A 9,882-nucleotide genomic window follows, 5' to 3' on the forward strand; every position below is an offset into this window, starting at 1 on the left:
CATATAGATTAATAACTGCCATCTGCGCTGTTGGAGGCGAGGCTGAACACCTGCTGCACACCTGCTGCAGTCAGGCTGAGAGGTATGGACTAACCTGCTTGAAAAACAATGGGAGACAGTGAAAAGCAACAATACAAAAGCTTCTTTGGGGAAGTCCGGGTACTCCATTCAATGCAAATTAGCAACGATCAAGCTTAAACTATGAGCTTCCGGGTGTTTGTGTGTTGGGGCGAGGGGGCTTTAAGAATCACAGAAAGGCTGTAACTCTTCTGGGAGAGGAGGCTGTGCTCCAAATTAACTTTTTGGCTAAAGAGGATTTTTAGCCATAATCAAGGTCAGAGCCATACTTATTGGGAGATTCAGGATCTGTGTCCAGTTGACGAACTAATCTTTCAGGCAGCCATTTCACTCTGTCTTCTTTTTGTGAAAAAACACAGATGGAGCCCTTTCCCCAGATTAGGACCGGGTCTGGACCCTTCCATTCAATAGTTAACGTGTCCTGCCACTTTATCATGGCATAAGAACTACAAGTAACTGGATGCCAGTGGCGATCAGCTGCAGATTGACCTTTAACATCAGTTTGCAAAAAATTTAGAACAAATAAAGCAAAAGCAAGATGTGCCTTTGGTGACCTTGGGGGAAATAACTGCCCCTGTTTTGTTTTTAAAAGCCAAATTTTTTAAAGTGCGATGAGCACGTTCAACTATTCCTTGTCCCATGGGGTTATAAGGAATTCAGTCTTATGTTTGATACCAAATTCCTTACAAAATGAAGTAAAATTTTTGCTAGAATAGGATGGCCCATTGTCTGTCTTAATAAGTTTAGGCAATCCCAGAGCCTTAAAGGCTTGTAGACAATGATCAATTACATTTTTTAGAGGCCTCTCCAGTGTGCAGAGAAGCAAAAAGAAATCCTGAACAAGTATCAATCCAAACATGTATATATTTTATTTTCCAAATTCTGCATAATGAGTTACATCCATTTGCCAAATATGATTAGGCATAAGACCTCATAGATTAACTCCTAAATGTGGCACTGGAGATAATGTAATACATTTAGCACATTGTTTTACAATCATTCTTGCCTGTTCCTTCGTAATCTTATGTCAGAGCCTTAAGGTATGGCTAGAGAGATGAAATTTTTCATGATCACGTTTGGCCAAAGCAACAGGATATGAAATTAAGGCTTCTCCTATTAGAGCTCTGTCGATGCAATCATTGCCTGCTGCTAAGGTCCAGGAAGACCAGAATGAGATCGTATGTGGCCAATATAGAATGGATGGATGTTTTCGGGCAAGAATGATGTTTTGCAATTGTGAAAAGAGGGATCCTGCTGGCGTATTAAAGTTAAATGTACCACAGGTCTCCAATAAGGGTACCGATTGTGCAACATATAAACTATCAGTAAAAATATTAAAAGCATCACTCACAGACTGAAAGACATTCAGTACTGCTGTTAATTCTGCTAATTGAGCTGAGAGGCCAGGAGTCTTTATGATTACCTGTTGATTATTTATAAGATATCCAGCTCGCCCTTTAGAGGAGCCACCAGTAAACACCAGAACAGCATTGTGTAAGGGTTGTAAAGAGGTCATATTAGGAAATATCACCTCATATATATTTAAAAATTTTATCAACCTATCTTAAGTGTAGTAGCTGTCTATAGTTCCTTTAAACCCTATTTGAGCAAGCAACCAATCTGTACTGTGCTGTTTCAGCCAAGTGTCTTGACCTACGCTGTAAGGCTGAACAATGATATCTGGCTCTTTACCAAAATAAGTTAGTGCCTGCTTCCTTCCAAGTATAATCATCTGAGCTACTGCTTTATAGTATGGCAAGATATTATGTTTAGGAGAAATCCTTGAATGTATCCACATTAGAGAAAACTTTTGCCATAACAATCCTGTAGGCATATGAATTGTATTAAAACTTAACAGATGTAAAGGCAAAGAGTAATCTATATAAGTGACAAATTGTTCTTCAACAGCTTTTTCCACTAGTTGCAAGGCCAGCAATCCTTCTGAGGTTAAAGATCTAGGGGAGGTAGGATCAGAACTCCCTTTAAGAATATCAAATAAAGGTTTCAACTCCCCTGTAGTAAGCTTTAAATAGGGGCGAAGCCAATTAATATCACCTAACAATTTTTGAAAATCATTCAAAGTCCTTAAGTTGTCTCTGTGAATAACTATCTTCTGGAGGAAAAACAGCTTGATTAGTAAGTCTAAAACCCAAATAATTATAAGGATCCTGAGTTTGTATCTTTTCAGGAGCTATCTGTAATCCTTTATCAGCTAAAGCTTTTTGTAAATCTCTATAACACAAAAGCAAATCCTGGAGGTCTTTTCCAGGCAACCCAGGACAAATTCTTTCTTTCTTTCTTTCTTTTTTTTTTTTTTTTTTTTTTTTTTTTTTTTTTTTTTTGGTTTTTCAAGACAGGGTTTCTCTGTATAGCTCTGGCTGTCCTGGAACTCACTTTGTAGACCAGGCTGGCCTCGAACTCAGAAATCTGCCTGCCTCTGCCTCCCAAGTGCTGGGATTAAAGGCGTGCGCCACCACACCCCGCTAAAGGACAAATTCTTAACTGTCCAAAAACAGTCATCTTAAAGGAACAGCATTTTTTTCTTATGAGTTGCATAAGCAATTGCAAACTTGAGAATTAATAGCATCTGAGGGATGAACAATTTTAAGCAATTGTAAGCTCTGAGATATACATTGATAAATATACAAATTAAAGCTTGATTATTCAACATTTTTAAACACCATCTATAGCACACAATTTAATTATCTGTGCTGAATCAGGAGGAAACTCAAAAGAATAAGCGTGTGTTCCAATATATTTTTCTCCCATAGAAGGGCTGTTTTTAAATATAGTGATTGGGATGCATGAATTTATAGAAAGTACAAAAGCATGCATAAAAACAATTTTTAACTTATCTTTGGGCTAGTGATTGTCAATTTTATTTAAAATGATGGTATGCAATAGAACAAATATTAATATTCTGTAATAACCAAATTAATTGCTGTTTGGAACAAGGAACAGACACTTAGTCAGGTTTTTAAGACAAAATTTTTGTTATAGGTTTTCTAAAATACACAAATTTATCTTACAATTCTTTATTAGCAACACAGCAGCCTTAATAGGATGTTAAAACTGTGCTTTGAGGTGAATGCCACCTCGACCTCCCTCACCTCCAGCCCTCCTCCCAGGCCTTAGAGGCTGAAGTGGCCAAATCTGTTGTAGGCCAGGAAGCCTGAGCAAAGGCAGAGCACCCTGAGTCCTAGCAGGAAAAATATGGCCGTGTGACCGGCGCTTCAGGCCCTCCCCTGAGTTCGCTACAGAGGCCCCAGCTTTCTGGTGGCCTCCCATACCACCACCACTCAGGGAAAGCTGCATACCCCACGGCCCCGCCCCACAGTAGCCAGCCGGCTCCACATAGGCCAACGGGTCAGTTGGGAGGAGAAGAAAAATGACTTTACAATAATGTTTTCTCTTGCCAAAGAATTGCTGTGGGCACATTTAATAACCATAACTAAAATAGGTAGCTAATATTTATTACCATTGATTATAATTGATAACAATTATAAAAGCTTTCTTTATTTTCTGCAAAGTCTTTTGTTCTTTGCCAGTTAATTTGTGTCTCACTTAATAGCACCTAACAAAAGCTTAAGTTCTCCTGTGGTGAGTTTAAGGTGAGGTCTTAGCCAATTAAGATCTCCTGGAAGCTTTTGAAAATAAAATTTTGAAGCAAATCAATTTTTCGTTCTTAGATTTTTCTGTACCACAATTTTATAGTATAACTAAAACCCTAAGTATTAAAAAGATATTGCCTCTGAATCTTTTCTGGAGCAACAGCTACTCCCCAGAACTTAAAAGCTCCTTGTGTAAGAGCAAGGATTTAAAGTAAACTTCCCTTGAGAGGCATTAGCTAAAATACTTTCCACTTAGGAAACAATATACACTGAAAAATTCAAACTCTTAGCTGCTTCTTCTTCTTCTTCTTCTTCTTCTTCTTCTCCTTCTCCTTCTCCTTCTCCTTCTCCTTCTCCTTCTCCTTCTCCTTCTCCTTCTCCTTCTCCTTCTCCTTCTCCTTCTCCTTCTCCTTCTCCTTCTTCTTCTTTTTTGGTTTTTTTCAAGACAGGGTTTCTCTGTATAGCCCTGACTGTCCTGGAACTCACTTTGTAGCCCAGGCTGGCCTCGAACTCAGAAATCCACCTGCCTCAGCCTCCCCAGTGCTGGGAATAAAGGCGTGCGCCACCACACACGGCTAAACTCTTAGCTTCTTGTATTTAAGCAAAGATAATAAGAATTTCTCTTACATGAGGTAAATCTATATTAGCCGTACCCAGAGGCAAAATTTTCCACTGATTACAAGCTCACTAGAAGCAAACGCTTTACAATTTTCCGGATGCAAAGGAAAAAACAAACTCTTAAATCTATAATAACTTTACATGAAGTAGGCAAGTCAAATCTCAATTTCCTGATAAATTCTACAGCCTGATTGACCTTTTTATAAACTTTGAATTTCAACTTTATTTAAAACAACATCAGGATAGATCTGCAACAGTGTTCTTTTAGCTAAAAGAAATTTTCCCTGAAGACAAGGAGAGGCGAGTTTCAAGAGCTTCCTTAGGGACCGTTTTCTTTCTTTCTTTCTTTCTTTCTTTCTTTCTTTCTTTCTCTCTCTCTCTCTCTCTCTCTCTCTCTCTCTCTCTCTCTCTCTTTCTTTCTTTTTGTTTCTGTTTGGTTTGTTTCTTTTTGGTTTTTCGAGACAGGGTTTCTCTGTGTAGCCCTGGCTGTCCTGGAACTCACTTTGTAGACCAGGCCGGCCTCGAACTCAGAAATCCGCCTGCCTCTGCCTCCCAAGTGCTAAGATTAAAGGCGTGCGCCACCACAGCCCGGCACAGGCACCGTTTTCAAGACAAAAGAAAGTTACACAAGCCACGCAAAGGCTGCTCTGAGCTTTGTTTCTCTTGCTGTGAGGACAGATTTTAGAATTTTTAAGTTTCTTTTGCAATATTAGACTATAACTACAACCTTGGGAAAGCAAAACCCATTTTCAAAACAATTTATCACCTTAGAATAAACATCAAAACTTCACTATTATGTTATGAAATTTGGCTGCCAATTTATACCTATGAATGTATGACAGTGCAAATTTTAATGCTCCATTAAAGAGACATTGCTTTAAATCTTACCTTTAATTATACTTTCTAGGATAAGAATCACATTAAATATTATCTCAACTAGAAGTATCTTTAGAGGCCCAGTCTCTTGGCCTGCCTTATGCCACATGTTGGAAAGACTCCAAACCTGAGTTACCAATTTAAAGGTAACTTTCTAGTAACCGGTGTTACACCTTTTTGATCATACCCAATAACTTATAAGCTAATACTCTACGATGAAGACCTGCAGAGCATATTACACCTCTAAGACCAGTAAAAAAAAAAACAAAAAAAAAAAAAACAAATGAAGCAGCTACATGAGTCTAATAAATTTAGACCAATCAAAGAATTTCAATTTTTCTAGCTATAAGTATAAGATAAAAAAAAAAAAAAGCACTTTGTCATTTGCCAAACACAATAATGACGATTGCAGAAAACCCTCCAGGAAAAAAACCCATCTATCAGCTTTTTTGCCCCAAAACTGAGAGGCTGCAGACTCCCTTTCTTTGAGAGCAGCTTTTCCAGCAGTAGCTCCCCTGCTGTGCCTGATCCTTGGCTAAAGCGTGTGGTCACTCTCAGCTTTGCTGAACCAGCAGATAAAGTTTTAGCCATCTTTTATTTTCCAACATGAAACACAGAACATTCAGTCATTCAGACAAATAGACACAAAAACACATGGATTGACACATGGTACACCAGACATTAGACTAGACATTAGACAACACAAAGAGGGTAGAGAACTTCTGCTGTAAGGGCCAGAGAGAAAAAGGCAGGGCGTCCCCCGATTTTTCTCTGTCTCTGGGAGAGTTTCAAAATTCCCTCTATATTATTTTATTATTACAAACCCTGTTCCTGCCGCCTGATGCAGCTCCTGACTACAGACATCGCCTGATTATTTAATTTAAACCCTTATTCCTCTCTCCTAAAGCAGTTTTTGAAACTGCAGACAATCTCTGGATCAGTTCCTAGTTCTGAATAATTCACTGCTAACCTAAGTGGAAACCAGCGTTGGGTTAGCACTGATTCCAAACTTAGCCTGTATCCTCCCGCACCTCTAGTGAAAGACTCCCAGAGGAGCCCCTCGCTCAGGCCTCAGGACAACAATAGCGGACACCCAAAAACTCACGAGAGACCAAGTTTGATGCAAACCACATGAGGCTTTATTCAGGGAAAGCAAAAACTCTGGGGATGACTCATATCCCACACAGTGGTAGAGGAGTCGACCTCAAGGGGAAAGGGGTCCCAGTTTTTATAGGCCCTCAGGGGGGAAAGGAGAAGGGGGAAGTAGGGGATTTCCAGATCTAAACAATGTCTATTCTCAAGAAATGGGTATGGGAGGGGTACAAGGTGCTAGTGTAGCAACTCCGGATTGGCCCGGTTGTGGTTGCTGGGGAGATTTTCTGACTCTTTCCCAGCAACCAATATCACAAACACCCGGCAATGGGCTTCATCAGTGGGCACACACATGGGTTCAAGGAACCGTCAAAACTTTGGCAGACACATGGTTTCAAGGAGTGGCCAGAGCAATGTGCACCTCTATTTTACTAAATCAGTGAAGCTAGTTCTGCTAACAATAAAATCTATTTTGCCAATTTAAGGGCTTCTGTGACCTTTTAATTCTGTCAGGATCTTTCACTAGCAACACTTTAAAAAATGAAGTTTTAAGCTAGCGCTAGCATGTGTACCTATTGATTCCATGCCAGATACGATCCTTTTCTTTTTCTTCCCATGGAGCTCCACACAAAGCAGCGTTCCTCCAGCGTTTTTCTGCCATTCCTCAGGTCACTGGCCGGGGCGCCAGACTGTTGAGAGCCAGCCAACTGTTCACATGGATGGGGTTTCACCTGGGAGGCAAGCCGGGCTGAAAAGAGAGGGGAACTAGGTGGTTGAGAGAAAAATGGAGCTAAGTCAAGGTTCCTGATCAAAGCTCAAATGTTTAATAGAAAACTGTGCTTATAAAGCAGGAGGCCCATCTCCCGCTAATCCATTCTTGGAGCCTGGAACCAGCTGCAGGTGACAACATGCAGGATAGGGTCTAGTCTCCAGAATAGCTCAGCAGCCTCTCAGCAGGTAGCAGTGTCTTGAAGGGAAGGAGAACAGCAGCAGTGGCTGAACAATAGAGTCATCTAGACAGGAAGGCTCCACCCTAGGTAATCTCCTTAGTGGCAGCAAGGTCAAGGTCTGGATCAGCCTGCTTCAGGCTGGGGGGGGTTACAAATACCCAACACAGCTGCTTGGGTGTTAGTTAAGTGCAGATGTGGTCAAGGGGACAATCAAGATTAGCCACCACTAATGGCAAGTACTCTTGACTACTGAGCAGGTTGTTTATTTATTTATTTATTTATTTTGAGGAAGAGTCCCTGTGACCTAGACTGTGTTTATATTTACTGTATCCTTATGCTCCTCTGACTCTCTCGAATGCCAGCATTAGAGGTCAGTATTGAAGGAAAATGAGATTTTGTAACTTGTAATTCATGTAAAAGAGTTGTCCATGAGCCCGGATGCCAGGGCAGGGCTCTTGACTGTAAAGATGAAAAAGAATGCAAGGACACAGGCAAGGCTATCTTGTCTGAGTTGACACCATCTGGCCGGAACCTCCCCTCTGTCTATTGCCTCTTGGCGCCGGGTAAAGTCATACATCAACTGGTTGCTATGTGAACAAAGATAAGCCCCCAGCCCACAGGAACAAAGTCCTGATGCCCTGTAATCTTTCTGTTAATGTTTGAATAAGCCAATAGTGTGTCGCTATGCTGAATTCCACACCCCTAAGCCCCTTACCCCATAAAAACCCCTAGCTTTCGAGCCTCGTGGCCGACATCCATTATCTCCTGTGTGGGATGCATGTCCGTCCGTAGCTCCGTCATTAAACGTCCTCATGTAATTACATCAAGAGATGGTCCTTCGTGATTTTTTGGGTGCACGCCAAATCGGGAATGGGGGGGTTCCCCACTAGGTCTAACAGTACCACCTCACCAGTTCCTCTTTTATCTCCTTTTTTTTAAGATTTATTTTATTTTATATATGTGAGTCACTCTCTTCATACAGAGAGAGAGAGAGAGAGAGAGAGAGAGAGAGAGAAAGCATCAGATCCCATTACAGATGGTTGTGAGCCACCATGTGGTTGCTGGGATTTGAACTCAGGACCTCTGGAAGAGCAGTCAGTGCTCTTAACTGCTGAGCCATGTCTCCAGCTCCCTTTTATCTCCTTTTTAAAAATCCTCCTCCTCCTTCTCCTCCTCTTCCTCCTCCCCCTTCCTTCCCTTCCTCTTCTCCTCTTCCTTCTCTTCCTCTTCTTTATAAACAGGGTGTTATGCTAGCACTCTGTAGTTCAGGCTGTCCTTGAAGTCCCTATTTATAGCCTAGGCCAGCTTTGGACTTGTGTGTGATTCTCCTGTTTTAACTTCCCAAATTCTGAGAATGCATATGAGAACCACCATGCCAGTATCAGCTCTAGGAAAGTTGGGAGGGAGCCATATTTATCTAGATCCAAACAATGCAACAGGTACCAGACAATTAGCAGGAATTATCCTGGAATTATCACTGCAGTTCTGAACACTTTTGCTAGCTGCAGGGCTCATACTTGTCCCTGTAAATATTTAAACATGCCCAGATGTCATTAAGTCAAAAATGAGGCTAGCAAGGGCTTGACTCACATAGTCAGACCCCCAGAAATCCTCTCCCTCTCCCTCTCCCTCTCCCTCTCTCTCTGACACCGGGTTTCTTTATATAACCCTGGCTGCCTAGAACTCATCTGTAGACCAGGTTGGCCTCAAACTCAAGAGACCTGCCTGCCTCTGCCTCCTGAGTTCTGTTACCAAAGATGTATGCCAGCACACTTGGCTCAAATCCTAAATTTTCAGTAATACACAAGACTGACTTGTCATAGTAGGTTTTTATGGTACCGATTTCAGGCATGGTATAAGTGGAAAAACTGAGGCCCTATGATATTCAAGTCACAAAGACGCTAATATATGCATGGTCATTCACAGTTGGAATCATACAGACTTTCACACACGATTCCACAATGGGGCTAGTAGGATCATTCCAGGAATTCTGGTTCCTGGAAGAATTTGAGTAAACAGATCACATTCTCCATGGTGTGGGCTTGGAAGGGGCAGAGGAACAGGACTTGGTGTGGAGCCAACAACCCCTAAGCTATGCCAAGCCAGTGTGGCAGCAGGAACACTGGATGAATAGCAGCAGGCAGGATAGGACTGGCCTGGTCAGAACAGGCAGAGGCAAGCAGTCAGCATTTATCACAGGGCTGAGCAAGATGAGACAGAACTCAAGACCCTGTTAGTGTCTCCACTCCAGCTGCAGACAGGACCATTGAGTGCATTGCTCCTCCGGAGAGTCTGCTATCAGATAATTCGGGGCACCTGGCAGGCTGCCTACCAGTGTTGGGGAGCATGGGTATTAAATTGCATGCCCATTCAAGCATGCAACAGGGAAGGAGGGGGCGAGCCAGTGAAGTCAGCATTCCCTGCACATAGCCTTGAACATTTTATGGGACTCTTTCATTCTTTAAAAAGATGGTATACTTCTGAGCTGGACATGGTGAAATACCTGTACATCTGTGATCCTAGCTACTCTGCATACTAAACAAGGATCACTGAAGCCTCAGAAGGAGAAGGAAGGGAGGAGCAGCTGTGCTTTGGGCAGCTGTGTGCTTCCAATGTGGTTGTTGGTGTGGGATCCATCAGAAGTCTAGACAGTTAGG

Source organism: Mus musculus, chromosome 12 (genome assembly GCF_000001635.26).
Source record: "Mus musculus strain C57BL/6J chromosome 12, GRCm38.p6 C57BL/6J".
Lineage (NCBI taxonomy): Eukaryota > Metazoa > Chordata > Mammalia > Rodentia > Muridae > Mus > Mus musculus.